Consider the following 25,403-nt stretch of genomic DNA (forward strand, 5'->3'; position numbering starts at 1 on the left):
CACTGTAATTTTGAAGTACTTATGGCCATTACTTGTACTACTCACTATCCTCTGTAACTGTAACTGTAATGGAATAGTAAGGATGAAGATCTTGCCAAAAATCTTTATAAAATAATGAATCTTCCTTTTCATCTTAAGAAAAAGATCAGCCATGCATTCTCTAGTGGGTAGCTCTACGTGGCTTGTTTCAAGATTTCTTCTCCTCTGCCCTCCTCTTTATTTCACCAGCATTACACTTCTCACTCCATCCGATTAATGAACTGCTGAGAATGCACGAGCAGCTGGTTGAAAGAAATCAAAATTGGCCATTAACATTGTTTCCATTCAGTAAGAGACAGAACAACAATATTAATATCAATAACACATATGTATTTAGTACCTTTAACACAGTGAAAGCACCAAAGGCTTTTCACAGAAGAATAAAAAAAAATGTGAATGCTGAAAATCTGAAATAAAAAGAGAAATTTCTGGAGAAACTCAACAGGTCTGGCAGCATCTGTGGAGTTAGTGCTTTAAATCACGTAACCTTGAAGAGTTCTGAAGAAAGGTTACCATACTTAAATGTTAACTCTGCTTTCTGACCACAGATGCTGCCCCACTTGCTGAGGTTGATCTAGCAATTTCTACCCTTTGTAGGGGAATTAGCAAAGGTAGCTGGACATTGAGTCACATTAGGCCACGCTAGGGGAGAAGAGTATTAAATTCCCAATGTTTTAAGGATTGACTTAAAGGAGGAAAGAAGCATGGTTTGCACATATTTGGGAATCACACCAGAGTCAACTCCTTTGCTCCTTTCTTGAAAGACAACACAAAGATACATTTAGGCATATACTGTAATTCAGAGTTACTTTTGATTCACTTTCAGGCAACTACTTAAATGACTTCTCAACACAAAACTTCATCTGAATAAGGATATTGAAATTTGTCCTGTAGTGTTTGAGAATAAAGAAAAAAAACGTATATTTATATATCACATCTCACAGTTCTGAAGAAGGAGTTTACAGCCAACTAAGTATCTTTGAATTGTAGTCGGGATTCCACAAATCCCAATGTGATAAGAACTGGGTAATCAGTTTAATTGGTGTTTGTTGATGTATAAATATTAATTGTGGAGAGCCCCATGTATCTCTGAAAAGAAACTATCAGAATCTGAGAAAACGATGTCATCTGATACACCTGGGAAAATAGATGTGTTGCATACACACAGTGCGCAATCCACATTTAGTTCACAAACTCCTAGCAATAGACAAAGAAATGAAATACAATTCAGGTTCTTGGACACACTTGAAATAGCAGCTTTGCAGAAAGCATTAAAAGATGCACAAAAAGTATCAATGAAGACATTTAATTATGAAATTGTAAAAACGTATTTTACAAACATTTTCATTTTGCTTAAACTCTTATATTGGACACAGAATTTCATTGAATCAGAACAACTCCAGACCATTCCACATGTAAGGTATTCAAAAATGCGTTGAATCCTTTTTTTCAGAGGTCAGATGGCTTCAGATCAAACCTTCACACCCACAAGCTGTGCAGCTGCCTGAGAACCAAGCACATAGCTGGCAGGCAGGAGGCCTCTTCTATTGATAACTAGTCACCACTTCACAGATCAATCAGTTACTTTTTGCCAACAAAATCTCTTTTTATGCACATTTCCTGGTGCTAGTCTATCTGCAATTAAACCTCCCCCACTCCACAAATAACAGAGTAAACAGCACTTACTTAGAAACAAAAATAGGAGCAGGCATAAGCCATTTGACCTTCTAAGCCTGCTCCATCATTCAGTATGATTATGGCTGGTCATCAAGCTCAATATCCTAATCCCACCTCTCCCATTTCCCTTGATCCCTTTAGCCACAAGAGCTACATCCGCCTTCTTCTTGAAAATGCATACTGTTTTGTCCTCAACCACTTTTTCTGGAAGTGAATTCACGCTCTTCACTGTATGAAGAAATTCCTCTTCATCTCAGTGCTAAAAGGCTAACCCCTTATCCTTAAACACGATCCCTGATTCTGGACTTTCCCCACTAGCAGGACCACTTGTCCTGTATCTAATCTGTCTGGTCCTGTTAGAATTTTATAGATTTTTATGAGATCTCCTTCATTCTTCTAAACTCCTGTGAATACAATTTTAACCTAATCGCTCCACATTCGTCAGTCCTGCCATCCCCGGAATCAATTTTGTAAACTTTTGCTACGTTCCCTCGATAGAAAGAACATCTTTACTAAGATGAGGAGATCTAAACTGTACACAATATCCCAGGTGTGACCTCAGCAATGCCCTACAAAATTGCAGCAAGACATTCTTGTTCCTGTACGCAAATCCTTTTACTATGAAGGGCAACATACACTTTGTCTTCTTTACTACACCAGTGCACTTACATTCAGTGACTGGTGCATGAGGACACCCAGGTCTCATTAAACATTCCACTCTCTCAATTTACGGTATTCAAATAATAATCTGCCCTCCTATTTTTTCTACTAAACTCGATAACTTTGCAATAATCCACATTATACTGCATCTGCCATGCATTTGGCTGCTCACTCTGCCTGTTCAAATCACACTATAACATTTCTGCACCCTCCCCATTGTTCATCCTTGCACCCGATTTTGTGTCATTTGCAAATTTTGTGATATTATATTCCATTCCCTCATCTAAATCATTAACATTTATTGTGAGGAGCTGGATTCCTAGTACCAATCCCTGAGGTACTCCACTGGCCACTGCTAGCCATTCGGAAAACAACCCATTTATTCATACTTTTTTTTTCTTGTCAGGTAAGCAATTTTATATCCATCTCAGTACATCATCCCTAATCCTGTGCACTTTACTTTTACACATTAAGGTGGGGCTTCGTCAAAAGTCTGAAAGACCAAATAAATCACATCCACCTGCTCTCTCTGATCAACTCCAATAGGTACATCCTCACAGAATTCCAGAAGATTTGTCAAGCATGATTTCCCTTTTGTAAATCCATGCTGACTACATCTGATTCTATCACTGGTTTCTAATGCTGTGCTGTGAAATCCTTGTTAATGGACTCTAGCATAATCGTCATTACTGAAATAATGTCTGTAATTCCCTGTTTTCTCTCTCCCTCCAATTTTAAATAATGGGTTACATTAGCTCCCTTCCAATCTGTAGAGTCTAAAGAATTTTGGAAGATGACCAGCAATGCCTCCAGTATTTCTAGGGCCCCTTCCTTAAGTACTCTGCGACTGGGGATTTATCAGCCTTCAATTCCATCAATATCTCCAATACATTCTCTTATACAAATTTATTCAGTTCATTCCTCTCACTAAATCCTGCATTCCCCATCATTTCTGGTATGTTATTCATGTCCTTCTTTGCAATACAGAAGCAAAGTGTGAATTTAGTTCATCAGCCATTTTTACCCCATTACAAATTCCTCTTTTTCTAACTGTAACGGACTTAAATTATTTTTCACCAAACTTTTTCTCTTCACATACTGATAGTTTTTATGGTCAGTTCTTATGTTAAACACAAGTTTATAATTTATTTTCCCCGTCTTAATCAATCCCTTAATCATCCTTTGCTGACTTCTAAACTGTTCGTAATCCTCAGATCTATTGCATTTTCTTGCCAATTTGTATGCCTCATTTTTGCATCCAATACAGTCAATAGCTTCCCTTGTAAGCCATGGATTAGCCTCAGTTCTCTTTGTACTCTTATGTCAGACAGAAATAAACAGTTTTTGTAATTCACCCATTCACTTTTTAAATGTTTGCAATTATCTATCCACTGTTATTCCTTTCAGTAGCACTTCCCAATCCGTCATAGCTAACTCATGCCTCTGACTATTGTAGTTACCTTTATTAAGATCCAGGAACCTCATCTCAGAATCAAATACCATCTTAATGAGAATTCTATCATATTATGGTCCCTCATCCCCAAGAGGTCTCCCACAACAACATTATCAATTATTCCTTTCTCATTTATTAATGCACTTAGAATAATTGCTGGTAGCTTGCTTTTAAAAGTGTAGAAAGAGTTTTTTTTAAATAAGGAGCATTTGCAGGTCTTGGATGCCTTTCTGCTGAATATTATCTTGAATTGGATAAGAATGTGAGACCAATACAGCCAAAGAGGGTTTCATCTACCTCAAATCCAGCCAGAAAGACAAGATGGAAGAGCTGGAAAAGAAGGGAGTAGCCAAGAAACTGACAAATCCTTCAGGTTAGATTAGATCAGATTAGTGATGAAATAAAACTAGAACACTAAGGGGAAAAAGCACAGAGAATACTTGAGGAACTCTGCAGTTCTGGCAGCATCTATGGAAAGAGAAGCAGAGTTAGTGATTCGAGTCTGTTATGACTATTCTTCAATACTTCCTTAGAAACGCAAACGAAAATATTTCAATGAAGCTTTGAAGAGATATTATTACTTTATGCCAACTATTAAATAAATTTTACCATGACTCATCAATGTAAATACTTTTTCCTTTTATTGATCCAGTTGATGGTCACTGGCAATAAAGATGGATGAAAGCAGTTCTTTTAGCGATGTTCTAGATTACATTTAGCAGTTACAGATTGTGGCACATGCCTATTTCTATGATTCCAGAACAGTCTCAATGTAGACAGCGTGAAAGTGAAACTAGCCGATGGATACAGGGACACAACAAAAGAAACCATCGCAGACCTCACTCAGAATTGAGTGCATTTACTAGAGAAAGCTAATAGATGAGCCTGAAGATGAGAAAGAAAATGAGGCAATTGAAAAATTCTGAAGTCAAGTATGTAGGTCATATACTGATAGCAAAAGGACCTCACCTTTGTCCTGACAAGGTGAAAACAATAGCAGATAATGCAGCAACTGACAAAAGTGAAAGCAAGGCAATTAGTTGTTGGATATGTATTCACTGACATCTTCAACCTCTCTTTCCTACAAGCCAAAGCCCCCATCTGCTTCAAGAGGGCCACCATCATCCCTGTACCTAAGAAAGCACATTCAACGTGCCTTAATGACTACCCCCCAGTGACTTTGACCTCCATAGTCATGAAGTGCTTCGAGAGGCTGGTCATGGCCTACATCAACTATGGTCTCCTAGCTTGCCTCGATCACCTGCAGTTTGCCTACTGATGTTTCAGGTTCACAGCAGAAGTAATTTCCTTAGCTCTGCACTCATCCCTGGAACATCTGAAAAACAGTGACACCTACATCAAGCTCCTGCACATCAACAATAGCTCTGCCTTCAATACCATTCCACCTCCAGACTGATTTCAAAACTCTGAGACCGAGGTCTCAGCTCCACCCTCTGCAACTGGATCCTCAGCTTCCTGACTCAAAGACTGCAACCAGTGAAAATGGATAACAGCACTTCCTCCATGATCGCACTCAACACTGGAGCCCCCCCCCAAAGATGTGTCCTCAGCCCCCTATTGTATTCCCTCATGACTGTGTTGCCAGATTTCAAACAAATGCTGTCTACAAGTTTGCCGACAACACCACCGTGGTAGGATGGGTATCAAACAACGATGAGTCAGAATGCAGAAAGGAGATCGAGGGCTTGGTGCCGTGGTGCAATGATAACAATCTGTATCTCAATGTCAGCAAAACTAAAGAGCTGGTCATTGACTTCAGAAAGAAAGGAGGAGAACACGTCCCCATCTATATTGAGAGGGAGGAGAGCGTGACGATAACTGACAACCTGTCCTGGACTTCCTACGTAAATGTGATGGTCAAGAAGGTACCACAATGCCTCTTCTTCCTGAGGCAGGTCAGAAATGTGGCTTGTCCACTTTTACAGATGCACCATAGAAAGCATAATGGCCTGGTATGGCAACAGTCCAGGACCATAAGATAAAAAAGGAGATTGTGTGCACAGCCCAGACCATCATGGAAATGAACCTCCCATCCGTGGACTTCACTTACATGGCCCGATGCCATGGAAAGGCTGCCAATGTTATCAAAGACCCATCGCACCTCTGTAATGCTCTCCTACTACCTCTTCCATCCAGCAGGATTTACAGAAGCCTGAACATATGCACCAGCAGGTTCAAGAAGAATTTCTTCCCTCCCATAATTAGACTGATGAATGGACTGCCTAACTTCAAATAATGCTGACCTTGCTAATATTGATCTTGTCTAATGCATGTCCTGTGCAATGTAACTGGTTTGCCTCTTTCTAGTTTTATTTCACTCTATGATCTATATGTCTTTGCTTACTATGATTTGCCTCTATTGCTTGTAAACAAAACTTTTCAATGTACTTAGGTACACATGACAATAAATCAATCAATCAATGTGATATTTAGAAAAGTTCTTACTTAGTTTATCATCTGGGTGTAAACTCTGAAAACTCACTGCTAAGTATGTGCAGTGGTACAAGAAGCAACTTTTCCACAGATCAAACAATTAGTCATGACAATGCTAGTACAGATTCAATGATGAAGTCACTGTGCAATATAATGTCGGTGAGGCGGGGCTTGGAGAAACTCTTGTGCAGTAAGTGCAGTTACATCAAGCAAACTGAATGATTGTACACCTGTGTTGAGAAAAGGACCCAACTGTTGTCCTTAGCTGCAAAACAGTGCCTGGTTAAAGAGGGACAAAGTCAAAATGGAGTCTCACCGCAACCCACTTCAAAGCATGCTCCTCAAACTGCTTCTATCTGTTCAAAAACATCTACAAGCTTGTTCCTATAGCTGCAAAGATATCATCTGGGTGTGAAATCCAAGCAAAGGGAACAGTCATACATTATCAGCATGCTGTTGAGAGCAATATTCCGTACGAATGAAGTTAAGGATGCTAAGATACCGTGAAATCTTCAATCCAACAAGTAAAAGGTAAATAATCTCCGGAAGACATCAACATATCATAGACATTATTCTGAAAGACAAACATCTTGTGCAAATCAAGCAAACTATCCAATAAAATGCAGTTGTCCAGGTGGTGCAGATAGCACAATTGTCACCTAGTGTAAAGGACATAGAGACATTATCCCGAGCAAGATAAGAAAGAGCTGTTGAAGTAATTGAAGCATACATGTCATCAAGGAGTTAAGTCTAGTTTAAGGAAGCTGATACTGACAATGGGATGAAGGACTAGATCAACCATACAGTAATAAATACCAACTAAGTAAGCTGAAGAGCTACTAACGACATATGACATCCCAGTCAGACCGTGGATGAAGCTTGTAATAGACTTCTTTGCCATCACAGGTATCTGTGTCTCAGAACTATAGTATTGTGGCTACCTGGAGTTAGACCATCTGATGTCAAAGACTATCAGTGAGATTGCCGAATGCCTGAAATCACACTTCTCTTGTTACAGCATTCCAGATATTGTGATGAGTAACAATGGCCCACAATTTGTGAATGAAGAATTCAGGTACTTCATAAAGGGTTTGGAAATTCAATACTATACATCATCTCCACACCATCCCTAATCAAACAGAAAGGCTGAGGCAACAGTGAAGGGATTATAAAGCAATTAAACTAATCCAGGACAGACTTGTAAAACCCAGTCTTTGAATGGAGAAATATGTGTCCTGAAAGGCTTGGAAAATAGTCCAGTCCAAAGATGAATGCCATGCCACATCCAAACTATTCTTCTGAAAGTGAAAAGACTGCTGAAGCCACAAATATTAGCAGGCATGTGTGACAAAGTCAAGATGCAATGACAGAAACAAACACAGAGAACACTGAAGAAACTGAGTTGGTCTTCGATTGATATCAAACTAAAATACTAACTCATTTACTGTCTCCACAGAAGCTGCCAGACCTGCTCAGATTCTGCAGCATTTTTTATGTTTGTTTCAGATTTCCAGCATCCGCAGTATTTTGATTTTAGACATAAAGCCATATTTTACCTTGATGAAACTGATGAGCCATTGCCACAGCTGAACAGTGGAGAACCAGTCAATGCACAAACATTCAACATGCTCAACAATTCAGACCATGTGGAAGTTAGAACTTGTGTTGAGCAGTTGTCACTTTGACTGTGTATAGTGAATATGAACGATGAGATATATCATCATGACTGGGATGTTGTGAAACTTGAAAGGGTTCAGAAAAGATTTACAAGGATAATGCCAAGATTGGAGTTTGAGCTATAGGGACAGGCTGAATAGGCTCGGGCTGTTTCCCCTGGAGCATTGGAGGCTGAGGGGTGACCTTAGAGAGACTTATAAAATCATGAGGGGCATGGATAGGATAAATAGACAAGGTCTTTTTCCCGGGGTGGGTAAGTCCAGAACTAGAGGGCATAGATTTAGGGTGAGAGGAGAAAGATATAAAAGGGACCTAAGGGGCAACTTCTTTATACAAAGGGTAATTCATTTTTGGAATGAGTTGCCAGAGGAAGTGGTGGAGGCTGGTACAGTTATACCATTTAAAGGGCATCTGGATGGGTAGATGGATAAGAAAAGTTTAAGGGATATGGGCCAGATGCTGGCAAATGGGACACGATTAATTTAGGATATCTGGTTGGCACGAACGAGTTGGACTAAAGAGTCTGTTTTCATGCTGTACATCTCTATGACTCTATGACTGCAGACATCCAGCTGCCTTCACTGCAGCCAGTTGATCATTAGGATGTGATTTCATCGCCAGCACAGAGTACAGAATGACCAAACCCAGAGGATCATGGTCATCCAGCAACAGAAATAGATCAGCAACAAATTACAATGACAACAGCATTTGCCATGGGAACGGCAGTTTCCAGAATTGCAAATTAATCACCCTAGGAATGAGCTGATACCAGGTGACCAACCAATGACAACACACCCATACACACACATGACCATGAGGAGACTCACATGATTTAAACTCTGTGTATGTGTATCAACTGATCGAAGTGAAATTGACTTGAACTATCATGAAGTTTTGTTAACGAATGATCATTTTCATTGTTGACCCTATATTTTGGGTAACTTGTAACTGAAAATGATAGCACATGAAATTTTCTCTTTTTATGAGGAAGAGAATGTTTGAAAAATGCAATTATATTTCGTGCAATGGCTGGCTTGCTGTAGTCATATGACCTCTACCTTTGCCATATGTGCCTTTGATGTGGAGTTGTCAGTGTTGTACTGGGGTGAACAAAGTCAAAAATCACACAAACTTATGGTCTAAACAGGTTTATTTGGAAACACAAGCTTTCCGAGTCTCACACCTTCTTCAGATGCTCCTTCTTCAGAAGGAGCGAGGCTCCAAAAGCTTGTATTTTTAAATAAATCTGTTGGACTATAACCTGGTGTCGAATGAGTAAATGCCATTGTTTGCAGTTTATGGCACACATCATTTGAAGAAAAGACCTAACTTAATCAATCTCCCTGTACAGGACAATACTCAAGAATTAGTCTAATGAACTGCACAGACCACTCACTCCTTGGCCGCACTAATGTTGTGTCTAACTGTAGTAACGCTAGTCTAATACTAGAAGTTATTTGTGGAAAAAGCTAACAAAGCATTCACCTTCCTAATTATTTGCTCTACCTGCATGCTAACTCTCTGTGACACATGAACAAGGAACACAGATCTCTTTGAATGCAAATGTTTCCATTTACCATTCAAAAAATATTTTAATTTTCTTATTTTCTTGCAGAAGTGTACTTCACTAAATTACTGAGAAAATATGATAAAAAAGCAAACACTTTGAACAATTGGTGAGAAACATGTGGTCCGATAATTCAACCCCAGTGTGATATAATCTCATAGTAAAATAGTTATTTGGGGTCGTAAACAATGATAGGGAAGTATGCCACCCATAACTAAATGCAGTCATTTACATAGTTAAACTGAGTCTTCAATGAAATCCACAATTAAATCCCTGCTCTATCTTCAGACATTGTCAGGCTTCAAACTAATCTTAAGCTTTTAGTCACCTGATTAATGGCTAAATGTACTTCACAAGTTGAGAACATTCCATCATGTTTTCACTGCTCACATGATAAGATTTAAAGATTGAATCGCAAGGGGCAATACTAAAGACTGTTACCAAAACACGCTTCCTGTAATTTTTATAATAGGAAGTTAGATAATCAAACAGTACAAACATGATTTGTTCTACAAATTTCTCGATGTATTTTGTATTTTGTTTGGGAAACAGGCATTTATTTTTGTAATCATGTATTTTGGATTTAATTTGCTGCTGAAAAATGCTTTTGGAACTTTACTCGCTGTATTTTCTGCACCAGGTAGATACATTGATCCAAACTGCTGCTTTGGAGTAACAAAAGTCCTGAACTTTCTCCCTGCTACAATTTTGGAGAATCACCAGTTACTTCAGGTTAAATATCAGCATTCAAAGCAGAAGAGGGCAGGCATATTGTTTATGATTTAGGTAAGATCCTCAACTTTATATATTATAGTTACAAAGATGTTTGTTTACATAATTGCTGATCAACAACATTGGTCTTGAGAAAAGACTTAGTTGATTCCTACCATCAACATCCTCATCCCCTATCCTCTTGTGCTTGCTAATGTTCATCAGATCCTGGTCAAACAATAATTTGATGTAAAAATTCTCATCCTTCGTTTTAAATTTCTCTATGGCTTCAACACTTTCAGCATCTGTAATCTTATGGGTGTCACTATTAACTTGGCAAAAGTGAGGACTGCAGAGTTGGAGGCTCCCACATTATCCCAGTCCCAAGTCTCCAACACGACACCACCCTCCGGACCTGTCCATTACTCCACCCTCTGACCTATCACCTTCTCCCTCACCTCCATCCACCTATCGCTTTCTCAGCTACCTTCCCCCCATCCCCACCACCCCCTCCCCCATTTATCTCTCAGCCCCGGCCCATAAGCCTCATTCCTGATGAAGGGCTTATGCCCGAAATGTCGACTCTCCTGCTCCTCAGATGCTGCCTGACCTGCTGTGCTTTCCCAGCAATGCACTCTTGATCGTGTCACTATTGACCCAAAGCTCAACTTGTAAATATATTGTGATACAGTGTTGTGGAGGTAATGACCTCATGGTATTATCAGTGCACTGTAAATCAAGCAACCCAGGTAATATTTTGGGGATCTGGATTCGAATCCTGCCACAGCAGGTGGTGGAATTTGAGTTCAATACAAATTTGGAGTCTAATGGTGACCATAAATCTATTGCTGATTGTCAGAAAAAAATCCCATCTGGTTCACTCATGTCTTTTAAGGAAGGAAACTGTCATCCTTACCTTGCCTGGCCTGCATGTGACTCCAGACCCACAGCAATGATTTTTGACAGATTTTTAACTGCCCTTTGGGCAATTAGGGATGGGGTAATAAATGCTCGCCGAGCGAACCTAGCCAGTGATGCCCTCACCCCATGAACAAAAAAACCCCTCAATTTACTTATAACTGCATTCTTAAACAACCAAACCTTTGTCCTTTGGTATTCCATTTGTCACAACAATTGTGCAGCTATTCATTCGCAAAACTGTGCCCTCACTTTTACCTTTGATGACTTAATACTTAATAAAACTATGGGGTGGATATTACACATCCGTGGTAGGTGTTTTATTGGCAGGGATGGGTGGGGGTTATGGTATGTAAAATGCCTTGGGTGTCCAGTATGCCACCTTCTTACCTACCTGCGAGCTTCCATTTTACAGATGTGATGCAGGCAGCTTACCCACCACAAGTAAATAAATAAATAACTCTGGGTCAATTGAACTTGCTAAAAGCTGGTTCAACTGGTCAGTTAGCTCAGTTGTCTGGATGGCTTGTTTGCAGTGCTGGGTAAGACCAACAGAATGGGTTCTGTTGAATGTATTGACTGTACTAGCTGAAGTTACCATGAAAGGCCCTACTTAATCGACCTTGCCTGATGTGTGGTCACTCTTTTGTTAAACCACCACCAGTTGTGTCCTTTTAATGAGAAAGTAGCCTTATAGTCCTCTGGGACTATACCTTCAGTCTTTGTTCACAGGACCTTGTGAGTTGGTTCTTATACTGATCAGAACATTGATTCTCTGCCTTCTTTTCTGCAGATGTTTGCACTGATTCACAAGAGGCACTGGGTGGCTGGTCCTTTTATTAAAGTTCTCTGACTTTTGACGAAATGTCACAGCTTACAGCAAGTGCTAAAGGAAAGATAAACTAGTTTTCTTCAGGCTTAAAGTGGCCTTTTTGCAAGGAACAGAGAAAGAGAGTCCTGGGCTGGTGCTCATCTGAACAGCTTCCGTGTATCTTGTTCACAGCCTGAGGCTGTTCAGCTACCTGATAACAATTCACGTCATTGTTGACAGCCAGAAGACCTTTGTCACTAATCACTGGTCACTAGTCCATAAACAATCATAACTTGTTGCCAACAAAAGCTCCATTTGTACAAAATTCTTTGGCTTCAGTTTGTCTGCAACCACAAATTTGAGTGAGCAGCTGTACAAACTATGTTCACAATGCGAACTAAATTGTTTGCTTTCAACCCATGCAGCAATCCTTGCAATCGCTGGTTAAAACATTTCCTTTCTAATTTCAGTCTATTAAAAAAACACAAAAAAATAAAACAGCATAATCTTTACAGCACCCTATTAAAAACGTGTTTACAAGTTCAGCCAGGAAGAGGTACTGTCTTTGGAGCATGTTCTTTGCCTATTGGAGGCAGTCCCCCAAACCAGATAGTACCGACTCTCCTTTCTTCCTATCTACATATTGTGAACAATAGTCTGCATAAGGGAAATGTTTGAAAGATGAATTGAAATGGTCTTCCTCCCAATGTCAAACTATGACTGCCATCCACCTCCCTGATAGACCCTTATGCTCACCCATAAAAGCTATGGCGCTTCAATGCCCATTCACCCCCTGTATACTGTATAGCAGCAATGAACACTGTAGTGTCAATTGGATGTATAAAAATCCTTTAATAAAAGTAGTCACTATTTAGTTACTTCCAACTTTCTTAACTTCTGTGCAAACTTGGTTCACAATGTACCTTTAAAAATAATGCAATTTTCCACAAATCAATAAAAGTATCAATCATCCAGACACTTTCAGTATCCACAAGAAATACTGCAAGCACTTCAAATCTTATGTAAATACATTTGTGCATTTGTCAGAACTGTCAATAAAGCAATATTTTCCCCAGAGTTGAGCTTTTTCTAATGGATATCTAAGCATTCAACCTAGCAATGTTATACATTCTTGGCTTGGCAAGGTGGGTTAATATTCATCTTTCGTCCTGTTACACTCTCTACTGACAGAAAGTCAAACATCCAGTTAATAGCTGAATGAAGGATATTTTAATATTCTTGCTGAGATAAATGCCTAACAAAACACTATTACCACAAATACTCAACTAATAGTCGATCTCATGTAAAAGTCAACCCCCTATTTTTGGCCAATTAATCTGGAATTTACCATACATCTGGTGTAAAAGTCGACGCCAATTCTTCACAGATAACAGATCAATGTTTATGAGTCAGTGTGCCAGCCGTCACATCCTGCTCCAGCTTTCCAGTCTGGTGGTTGTTTCACTCCGCTCCTGGTCTTGCAGCCCGCTGGCTGTAGTGTTCTGCTCCGGGTTTTCAAAATTACCATATTTTCTTTCCTCTCTTTATTTGTTGAGTGATCAGTTGGGCTTCTGCTAATGATACAGTATGAATTTGACAGCAAAAGTAGTATCCATGTAATAGTTGACACCATAAATTTAACCTTAAAAAGTAGTCAAAAAACATTTGACTATTATTATATGATAACTAAGCACAATTTATTTTTGTAGGCAACTTTTTTTTAAACTCCAGAGAGGTTCCCATTTAACTTTTAACATGACTAAAATTTTCTGCTATGTTTATATTTTACATGGTTTCTTAAGTGAACTAATGATCCTCCAGGTGCCAATTCAAAATGATTCTCTGCTCCCAATTGCTTCTTTTTCACTTTGTCAACTGAGTAACCTCTGACTCCAGAACTGACTGGAGACTGGCTGTCACTGGAGACTTTTTCATTCCAGCCAAGCTAGGTTCAATCCATTTTTAGCCTCTTCAACTCAGTTTCCTCAGTGTGAGTGCAAACTCTTACCCAGGTTCTACATTGTGAATAATCAGGTCAGCAGTTTATTTGGTTCAGTGCAGGACTTGCTGCATCTACTGCTTGTTCTCTGCTCCCCAGATGGCTGAAGATTGTACCCAAACGAAAGCTGCTGTCTTTCAGTGATCTTCATGGATTTGTAGGGAAACCTGTAGCCTAATCTCAAAAAGATTTCCTCTACTCCCTTCCCCGTGGCAACATGAAATAAATTAATCCAAGATCTGTGTAGAAAAGCTAATTAACTATCTTTGATGTCAGCTCCTTTTCCTCTTGGAAGTCAATGACTAATTTATAGCACAACTGTTTATAGCCTGATACTAAGAGCATTTACTGTGACTTTGGGTGTCTTACTGGCTACTCATGGTATTCTCAGGACTGAGTGTGTCTGTCTCAAAGCACCAATATTTTTCATCTTCTTCTCAGTAAAACAATTCAAGCCTTCCTTTGATCTTTAACAATCAAAGCACCTAAGTTTATTGTCAGGCAGACTGTGGGCCAGTTTTCTTGATGCTCTTCATTTACTCTAAATTTAAAAATACAATTCCTACAAGTAACAATCTTATATGTGGGTGGCACGGTGGCACAGTGGTTAGCACTGCTGCCTCACAGCGCCAGAGACCCGGGTTCAATTCCCGCCTCAGGCGACTGACTGTGTGGAGTTTGCACATTCTCCCCGTGTCTGCGTGGGTTTCCTCCGGGTGCTCCGGTTTCCTCCCACAGGCCAAAGATGTGCAGGCCAGGTGAAGTGGCCATGCTAAATTGTCCGTAGTGTTAGGTAAGGGGTAAATGTAGGGTTATGGGTGGGTTGCGCTTCGGTGGGTCGGTGTGGACTTGTTGGGCCGAAGGGCCTGTTTCCACACTGTAAAGTAATCTAATCTAATCTAAAAAGCCTTCTAATTGTAACAGTATGAAAAGAAGTCCACTGAATTCAATTACAGCAATACTTTTCCAATTAAAACAGAATCTCAGTTACAGACTTAAAAATGGTGTTCTGTTAGTTTCAATTAACCTCTTGTGCCACACCACATTTGCTTCCTCTTTCCTGTTTAACTAAATTGTGCCAAAGTGATCTTTTGACCATTTAAATCCATTTGGAAAGAAAAACATTAATGTTAAAAGTACTGTTTTAAAGCATTGTATTCACACAAGCTTAATCCACTGGGCTTTGAAATGATAGGCAGTTATGCTAATCAGCTAGCTTTGATGTAGTTTCCCTACATACTGCTGGTGACGGGGTCTTCACTAGCTTGTCTTAATGCTTGATAAATGACTTCTAGCCATTGTGTTGGAGAATCATTGGTCCTGGGTGTTCAGCAGGGGATCTGGCAGGCTTTACTTTTCTAGCCATGAACGGAAAGAGATAAAACACAGAGACAGGCACACGTAATGAAGCAGAAAGAGAACAGAAAAAGGCAGAAGACAAGGGAAGGTAGTCAAATCAGACAACATACTGATGTGGGGAAGTGAGGCATTTTGTCAAAGACAAGTCTTACAAACTGAATTAAATGAGTCATATAACTTTATTTTGAGCATATTGACTGTTATGAAGTGCCATCACCCCAAATGTTCCCCATTGGAGAGAATGAAGAGGTATATGTGTAAAATATGGTCTTAGTCCATATCTCAACGAGTTTTTCCACTGTTCCCATCTGTTCACAGATAATAATTTGCTATTATTAGTGTGGCACTGTAGCTCAGTGGTTAGCACAGTTGCCCTCGTAGTGTCAGAGACCTAGTTTCAATTCCAGCCACAGGCAACTGCCTATATGGAGTTTGCACATTCTCCTAGTGTCTGCATGGGTTTCCTCCAGCTGCTCCAGTTTTCTCCCACAGTCCAAAACTGTGTCGGTTAGGTGGATTGGTCATACTAAATTGCTCATCTTGTCCAGGGGTGTGCAGGCTAGGTGGGTTAGAGTCGTTAAATGTGGAGCTAGAAAAAGCACAGCAGGTCAAGCAGCATCAGAGGAGCAGGACAATCAACATTTCATTAGGACTGGGGTGGTGGGAAGGGGTTGAGAAATAAATAGAGGGAGGAGAGTGGGGTTGGGGGAGAGATAGTTGGATGCAGTTATTAAGTGAGATTGGTCAGTGTGTGGGGGGGTGGGTGAAGTGGATGTGGGTGTCAGGAAGATTGTCAGGTTAAGAGGGTGGGGTGGAGATGGAGGGTTGGACCTAGGATGAGGTGGGAAGGGGGAGATTTGGAATTTAATGACTTCTTGTTGAGGCCATAGGTTTGTAAGCCCCTGAGACAGATGACGAGATATTCTTCCTCCAGTTTGCATGTGGCCTAATTTTGACGGTGGAAGAGGCCCAGGTTGGGCATGTCATTGGGGGAGTGGGAGGAGGAGTTGAAATGGCTGGCAACGGGAGGTGGGGTTGATTGGAGTGTGCGGACCATGGATGTTCCCTGAACCGGTTCTCGAGTTTGCGCTCAGTCTCTCCGATTTACAGGAGACCACTTCAGGAGCAACAGATGCAGTAAACCAGGTCAGAGGAAATGCAGGTGAATCTCTGCTGGACTTGGAATGATTCTTTGGGATCTTGGACAGATGTAAGACGGGAGGTGTGAGGCAGGTGTTGCACCTGCTGCAGCTGCAGGGAAAGATGCCAGATGTGGAAGCGAGGTTGGTAGGGAGTGTGGACCTCATGAGGGAGTCGTGGAGAAAACAGTCCCTATGGAAAGCAGATAGGGGTAGGGAAGGAAATATCTTTTGGTGGTGGGGTCAGATTGCAGATGGCGGAAATGGCAGAGGATGATGCTTTGGATTTGGAGATCAGTGGTGTGGAATGTGAGGGACCAGAGGAACTTTGTCCTTGTTGTGGGTGATCTGGTGGCTGGGGGGTGTTGTGGCAGAGGTGTGGGAAATGGAGTAGATGGGCATCGTTGATCACAGGGGAGGGGAAATTATGGACCTTGAAGTGGGAGGCTGTTTGGAATGTCCTGGAGTAGAATCACTCATCCTTTGAGCAGATACGGTGGAAGCTGAGGATTTGGGAATCTGGAATTGCATTTTTGGGGGGGGGGGGGGGTGGGGATGTGGTGGGAGGAGGTGAAGTTGAGGTAGCTGTGGGAGTTAATTGGTTTGAAATAGATGTCGGTGTTAAGCCATTTTAAAGGTTAGCCATGGGAAATTAAGGGTTACAGGGTGGGTGGGATGTTCTTTAGAGGGTCAGTGTGCACCCAATGGGCTGCATGATCTGCTTCCAAACTGTATTCTATGTTTCGACATGGTCTTGTCTATAATTCACTGTTGTCAACAGGTAAATAATTTTAGTCTGGATTAGAGGTGCTGGAAGAGCACAGCAGTTCAGGCAGCATCCGAGGAACAGTAAAATTGACGTTTTGGGCAAAAGCCCTTCATCAGGAATACAGGCAGAGAGCCTGAAGGGTGGAGAAATAAATGAGAGGAGGGTGGGGATGGGGAGAAAGTAGCATAGAGTACAATAGGTGAGTGGGGGAGGGGATGAAGGTGATAGGTCGGGAGAGGGTGGAGTGGAGCATCTGCAGTCATTGTTTTTACCTGGTAAATAATTTTAGCCCATTTCTTGTCTACTCTTTAACCATGCAAACCCATAGCTGTAGCATCTCACTGAGTACCTAAGGAAATTGTTTCCAACTGAGTATTAATGATTCACTGCATTGAGAGCAGCAGAAAGAAAATTGCTATAGTTGTCACTAGGCTAAAGATCCTGAAGAAGGGCTCATGCCCGAAACGTTGATTTTCCTGCTCCTTGGATGCTGCCTGACCTGCTGCGCTTTTCCAGCAACACATTTTCAGCTCTAAAGATCATTTATGTATGTTATCAGATATTAGCCAGGCTTGTATAAAGAAGATATTTCACTTTCTTTGATTTGATCCGACCAGAATATTAACTCAATTGTCCTCTGACATAGAATTTGGATTTTTCTTAGTGCACCATTAATAGCTAGGGTGATCCTAGCCAGACAGACAATGATAAGTTTATCAGTGATCTGTTCTGCTAAACAGCTTGTTCCTGTTCAGTTACCAGTTGAGAGTTCCTGAGTCTTTTCTCTGTCAATTTTTCGTTACGGCTTTTAGGACTAAAGTAAACAGGAATGTGTCCTTGAAGTGAGTACTTGTGTACTCTGTTTGGCCAATTGAAACCTGACAAGAGTTCATTAATTTCTCAATAGCTTCAACATTACCAGCTGAGATAAGTTAATACCAAGAAAATATCCCAGAGAATACTTTAGAAACTCAAAAGGTCCAGTAGCAGCGTGTGTGGAGAGGAAAACAGAGTTAACACCTCAATTTTGGAATTACTCTTCCTCAGAATTCAAGAAGAAGAGTCGTACTGGACTTGAAACGTTAACCCTGCTTCTCTCTGTAGATAATGTTGTGAGACTTGCTGAGTTTCTCCAGCATTCTCTGTTTATTTCAGATTTTTAGCATCCACAGTATTTTACTTTTATTTGACCAAGGAAATATCAACTGGTTTGCATTGTTTACAATGAGCAAATTGTTGTATAAAGGAGGGGCGGAGTCTTACAATTTTTAAGTTGGTTAAATGATGCCAATATGACTCAAATTCCTTTATGTGCAATTGAGTACATTTTAAATTTAATCACTGTTAAATGTAGGAAATAAGGCAGCCAGTTTACATGCGCCAAGATCCCAAAAACAACAAGGAGATTATCTCGAAATGATCTTTGAAGAACAAATATGACCAGAATACAAGAGTATTTATTCTCTCTTTTTTTTAATAGTAGCATGGAATCTTTTTCATCCACCTGAATGCACGAATAGAGTGTTAGTTAAAGGGCCAGGTTTTGTGAGGAGTAGCAATCTGATGCAGATTGTCACTCCCTCCCTTCTCTTTGCTCAAGAGGAGTCAAGTGTATTGAGATGGTCAGCAGATTGGAAACAGAGAGTAGGAGTGAATGGTTCCTTTTCAAATTGGCAGGAAGTAACCCGTGGGGTGTCACAGGGATTGGTACTTGGACCCCAGCTATTCACACTATATGTTAATGATTTGGATGAGGGAACAAAATGTAACATCTCAAAGTTTGCCGATGATACCAAGTTGAGTGGGAGGGTGAACTGTGACGAGGATGCAGAAATCCTTCAGCTTGACCTGGACAGGTTGGGTGAGTGGGTGAATTAATGGCAGATGCAGTATAATTTGGATAAACGTGAGATTATTCACTTTGGAAGCAAAAAGCAAGAAGTCAGAATACTACTTGAATGGCTGTAAATTGGGAGAGCGGAGTGTGCAGCAGAACCAAGGTGTCCTTGTGCATGAGTCGCTGAGGGTGAGCATGCAGGTGCAGCAGGTGGTAAAAAGGGCAAATGGTATGTTGACCTTCAGAGCGAGAAGTTTCGAGTACAGGAGCAGGGATGTGTTATTGCAGTTATACAGGGCCTTGGTGAGGCCGGAACCTGAATATTGTGTGCAGTTTTGGTCTCCTTTTCTGAGGAAGGATGCTCTTGCTCTCGAGGGAGTGCAGTGAAAGTTTACCAGCTTGATTCCGGGAATGGCAGAACTGACATATGAGGAGAGATTGACTAGATTAGTATTGTTTTTGGTGGAGTTCAGATGAATGAGGGGGATCTCATAGAGACTTATAAAACTCTAACAGGACTAGACAGGGTAGGTGCAAGGCTGATGTTCCCAATGGTGGAAGCATCCAGAACCAGGGATCACAGTCTGAGGATTCAGAATGGACCATTTAGGACAGAGATGAGGAGACATTTCTTCGCCCAAAGAGTGGTGAGTCTGTGGACTTCATTACCATAGGAAGTAGTTGATGGCAAAACATTGAATGTATTCAAGAGGCCAATAGATCAAGCACTTGGGTTGAATGGGATCAAAAGTTAAGGGGAGAAAGCAGGATTAGGCTATTGAGGTGGATGAATAGTAGAGCAGGGTCAAAGGGCCAAATGGCCACCTCCTGCTCCTATCTTCTATGTTTCTGCGTTTCTATGTTTATAAGCCCACATTTCTGACAAGAGATTCCAATCAGGGTTCCTTCAGACATATGGAGCTGAACTTTCATTTTAACAGCTATCTCAAAGTACAAAACTGTTGGGGGAAGGCAGCCCATACCTTTTTTTCACAACAGTCAGGAATCACAGGCAGTCACTTTAATAACTGCTGTCAAATGGTTATTACCTAAGCTAAGTGTAAGGTTAGGGGGCTGGATGAGTAAGGGGACAGGATGCCAGGTTAGCATCGTGCCAGGTAGGATTGGGTGCCAGGTGGGTACAATACCAAATGGGTACAGGGTAGGGTGCGAGGTGATCGGATGCCAAGTAGGTGGAGTTGGGGTACTTGGGGTATATAGCCTGATGCTAGGATATCAAGTAAGTAAAGGGTAACGTGCCAAGTGGGTAGAGTGCCAGGATGCAAGGTGGCAAGGAGGCCAGGTAAATAATGCAGAATAAAGGATAGGTCAGGTTGGGTAGAAGATAGTAGGCTCAGGGAGAGATGGGTAGATGCCCATAATGGGTGGGGCGGGAAGGGGTGAAGGGTGGAAGCATATCAGATCTGGAATGGGGGTATGAGGGTGGGGCAAGTCCCAGGGTGGCAAAGACTGATCAAGTTTGGAACAGGGTACAGGGAGTGCGGCAGGTTAGGTCTAGAGGAAGAGAGCGTTACCGGGTTCCGGGGTGAAGCAGAGCAGGTCTGGCTTCGGGAAAAAGGGAAATACATTCAGAGCTAGGGAAAGGGATGTTGGGTGCAGGGGCAGATAAAAGTGTGTCATATCAGTAGCTGGGATCCATGTGATCTGGGGCGATGTAGTTTGGGGTGCGCAAAATAGGTCATGATTTGGAGATGCCGGTGTTGGACTGGGGTGTACAAAGTTAAAAATCACACAACACAAGGTTATAGTCCAACAGGTTTAATTGGAAACACACTAGCTTTCGGAGTGTTGCTCCTTCATCAGGTGGTAGTGAAGAGCCAGGAGAGAACATGAGAAGTCTCTGGCAGATAGGATCAAGGATTACAGGCTTCCTAGAAACAAGTTCAGAAATGGACAGAGGGGAGCCAGGAGGAGGCATGAAAAAGGCTCGGCAGGAAGGATTAGGGAGAACCCAAAGGCATTTTACTCATACGTGAGGAATAAGACAATGATCAGGGAGAAGGTCGGGCCAGTCAGGGATACCCTAGGGAATTTGTGCGTGGAATCAGAGCAGATAGGGGAAGCCTTAAATGAGTTTTTTGCTTTGGTTTTCACTAAGGGACCTTGTTGTGAATGAGAACTCTGAGGAGCTGGGAAACAGGCTTGAACAGATCAAGTTTGATAAAGTTGATGTGCAGGAAATTTTGGCAAATATTAAGATTGATAACTGCCCATGGCTAGACCAGATTTATCCTAGGTTGCTCCGGGAAGTGAGAAAGGAGGTTGCTAAGCCGCTGGCAAAGAAATTTGCTTTCTCACTCTCCACGGGAGTAATACAGGAGGATTGGAGGGAGGCAAATGTTGTTCCTCTTTTCAAGAAGGGGAATAGGGAAATCACTGGCAATTACAAACCAGTCAGTCTTACGTCTGTAGTCAGCAAGGTTTTGGAAAGAATTCTGAGGGAGAGGATTTATGACTATTTGGAAAGACAAAGCATGATTAAAGGCAGTCAGCATGGCTTTGTGAGGGGCCTCACAAATCTTATTGAGTTCTTTGAGGAGGTGACGATGGTCGAGCAGTGGATGTGGTGCATATGGACTTCAGCAAGGAATTTGATAAGGTTCCCCATGGCAGGCTCATTCATAAAGTCAGGAGATAGGGGATACAGGGAGATTTGGCTGTCTGGATTCAGAATTGTTGGCTGACAGAAGGCAGAGAGTGGTTGTAAATGGAAAGTATTCTACCTGGAGGTCAGTGATGAATGGTGTCCTGCAAACTCTGTTCTTGGGTCCTGTTCTTTGTAGTTTTCATAAATGACTTGGGTGAGGAGGTTCAAGGGTGGATTAGTAAATTTGATGATAATACAAAGGTTGGAGGTGCTGTTGAAAGTATTGAGGGCTATTTCAGGCTATAGCGCAACATAGACAGGATGCAGAGCTGGGCTGAGAAATAGCAGATGGAGTTCAACCTGGATAAATGTGAAATGATGCATTTTGGAAGGTCGAACTTGAATGCTGAATATAGGATTAAAGACAGGATTCTTGGCAGTATGGAGGAACAGAGGGATCTGGGTGTGCAAGTACATAGATTCCTCAAACTTGCCACCCAAGTGGATAGGGTTGTTAAGAAAGCATATGGTGTTTCAGCTTTCATTCACAGGGGGATCGAGCTTAAGAGCCGCGAGGTTTTGCTGCAGCTCTACAAGTCCCTGGTGAGACCACACGTGGAATAATGTGTCCAGCTCTGGTCGCCCTACTATAGGAAAGATACAGAGGCTTTGGAGAGGGTGCAAAGAAAGTTTACCAGGATGCTGCCTGGACTGGAGGGCTTGCCTTACGAAGAGAGGTTGACTAAGGTCAGACCTTTCTTGCTGGAGCGAAGGAGGAAGAGAGGTGACCTGATTAAGGTATACAAGTTAATGAGAGGCATGGATAAAGTCAATAGCCAGAGACTTTTCCCCAGGGCAGAATTGACTGGCACGAGGAGTCATAGTTTGAAGATATTAGGAGGAAGGTATAGAGGAGACGTCAGAATTAGGTTCTTTATGCAGAGAGTTGTGAATGCATGGAATGTATTGCCATCGGTGGTGATGGAAGCAGAGTCATTGGGGACATTTAAGCAACTGCTGGACATGCTCATGGACAGCAGTGAATTGAGGGGTGCGTAGGGTAGATTATTATATTTTAGATTAGGAATATTCCTCAGCACAACATCATGGGCCAAAGGACCTGTTCTGTGATGTACTTTTCTATGTTCTATGTTCTAAAACCCTAAGCCTTTCTATAGATATATCAGGAATAAAAGAGTGACTCGCGTAAGATTATGGCCAGTCAAGGATAATAGGGGGAAGTTATGTGTGGAGTCAGAGGAGAGAGGAGAAGCGCTAAATGAATATTTTTCATCAGTATTCACACTGGAAAAAGACAATGTTGTCGAGGAGAATACTGAGATATAGGCTACTAAACTAGATGGGATTGAGCTGCACAGAGAGGAGGTGTAAGCAATTCTGGCAAGTGTGAAAATAGGTAAGTCCTCTGGGCTGGATAGGATTTTATCAGAGGATCTGGAAATGTGTTGCTAGAAAAGCGCAGCAGGTCAGGCAGCATCCAGGGAACAGGAGAATCGAACTTTCGGGCATAAGCCCTTCTTCAGGAATGGGGAAAGTTTGTCCAGCAGGCTAAGATAAAAGGTAGGGAGGAGGGACTTGGGAGAGGGGCGTCAGAAATGTGATAGGTGGAAAGAGGTCAAGGTGAGGGTGATAGGTCAGACTGGGGTGGGGGCGGAGAGGTAGAATGTGGCTGAAGAGCTTCTGTGCAGAGGAGATGACCTGGGGGGTGCAGTGAGAGAGGGACTCACTGAAATCTTTGTAGAGGGAGGAAGAGAGCTTCTTCAAGGAAGGCATCCCCCCAGTCTGATCTATCACCCTCACCTTGACCTCTTTCCACCTATCACATTTCCGACGCCCCTCTCCCAAGTCCCTCCTCCCTATCTTTTATCTTAGCCTGCTGGACAAACTTTCCCCATTCCTGAAGAAGGGCTTATGCCCGAAATGTCGATTCTCCTGTTCCCTGGATGCTGCCTGACCTGCTGCGCTTTTCCAGCAACACATTTCCAGCTCTGATCTCCAGCATCTGCAGACCTCACTTTCTCCTCAAAGATTTTTATCAGAGGATTCACTGTGAAGCCAAGGAGGAGAATGCGGAGTCTTTGGCTTTGATCTTTATGTTATCATTGTCTATAGGAATAGTGCCAGAAGACTGGACGATAGCAAATGTTGTCCTCTGGTTCAAGAAGGGGAGTAGAGACAACCTGGTAATTATAGACCAGTGAGCCTTAATTTGGTTGTGGGTAAAGTGTTGGAAAATGTTATAAGAGATAAGATATATAATCATCTAGAAAGGAATAAGTTGATTAGGGATATTGAACATGGTTTTGTGAAGGATAGGTTGTGCCTCACAAACCTTATAGAATTCATTGAGAAGGTGACCAAACACGTGGATGAGGATAAAGTGGTTGATGTGGTGTATATGGATTTCTGTAAGGTGTTTGATAAGGTACCCCATGTTAGGCTATTGCAGAAAATATGGAGTCATGGGATTGATGGTGATTTAGCGGTTTGGATCAGAAATTGGCTAGCTGAAAGAAGACAGAGGGTGGTGTTTGATGGGAAATGTTCATCCTGGAGCTTAGTTATGAGTGGTGTACCACAAGGATCTGTTTTGGGGCCACTGCTTTTTGTCATTTTTATAAATGACCTGGATGAGGGCGTAGAAGAATGGGTTAGTAAATTTGCGGATGACACTAAGGTTGATGGAGTTGTGGATAGTGCTGAAGGATGTGGCAGGTTACAGAGGGACATAGCTGCAGAGCTGGACTGAGAGGTGGCAAATGAAGTTTAATGCAGAAAAATGTGACGTGATTCACTTTGGAAGGAACAACAGGAGTAAAGAGTATTGGCCTAATGTTAAGATTCTTGGTCATGTAGATGAACAAACAGATCTCAGTGTCCATGTGCATAGATCCGTGAAAGTTGCCACCCATATTGATAGGGTTGTTAAGAAGGCATACGGTGTGTTCGTTTTTATTGGTAGAGGGATTGAGTTCCTGTGCCATGAGGTCATGTTGCAGCTGTGCAAAATACTGGTGCAGCTGCAGTTGGAGTATTGTGTATAGTTCTGGTGACCGCCTTGTAGGAAGAACGTGGAAGCTTTGGAAAGGGTTCAGAGGAGATTTACTAGGATGTTGCCTGCTATGGAGGCAAGGTCTTATGAGGAAAGCCTGAGGGACTTGAGGCTGTTTTCATTCGAGTGAAGAAGGTTGAGAGGTGATTGAGACATATAAGATAATCAGAGGGTTAGGTAGGTGGACAGTGGGAGCCTTTTTCCTCAGATGGTGATGGCTATCATGAGAGGACATAGCTTTAAATTGAGGGGTGATAGATATAGGACAGATATCAGAGGTAGTTTCTTTATTCAGAGTAGTAGGGGCATGGAACGCCCTGCCTGCAATGGTAATAGACTCACCAACTTTAAGGGCATTTAAATGGTCATTGGATAGATATATGGATGAAAATGGAATAATGTAGGTTAGATGGGCTTCAGATTGGTTCCATAATTTGGTGCAACAGTGAGGGCCAAAGGGCCTGTACTGCGCTGTAATGTTCTATGTTCTCTATGTAAGGAGATTGATTTTAATTAGTTACAGATTGAAGAGTTACAGACAGTAGACTGGAAAGTTGAGTTGAGAATGAGGTGGAGACCTGTTATGATTGTATCAAGCGACAGAGAGGCTTGATGGGCTGAAATACCTATTTCTGCTCCTAGTTCTCATGTT

The 25,403-nt window shown here is 41.7% G+C and overlaps 1 protein-coding gene across 3 annotated transcripts in view; it reads left to right on the top strand.

Annotated features, from left to right (window-relative positions):
* LOC122551600 (myosin light chain kinase, smooth muscle-like) overlaps positions 1–25,403 on the top strand; it is a 424,085-nt gene that overhangs the window by 61,588 nt on the left and 337,094 nt on the right. For all 3 annotated transcript variants that reach the window (XM_087989064.1, XM_043693744.2, XM_043693743.2), the window contains exon 2: positions 10,168–10,313. The gene's annotated coding sequence lies outside the window, so the exon portion shown is untranslated. The remainder of the gene's footprint in view (positions 1–10,167; positions 10,314–25,403) is intronic.

The sequence above is a fragment of the Chiloscyllium plagiosum genome, unplaced genomic scaffold (assembly GCF_037043375.1).
Source record: "Chiloscyllium plagiosum isolate Xiang-an unplaced genomic scaffold, Cpla_swu_hap1 HiC_scaffold_7, whole genome shotgun sequence".
Classification (NCBI taxonomy): domain Eukaryota; kingdom Metazoa; phylum Chordata; class Chondrichthyes; order Orectolobiformes; family Hemiscylliidae; genus Chiloscyllium; species Chiloscyllium plagiosum.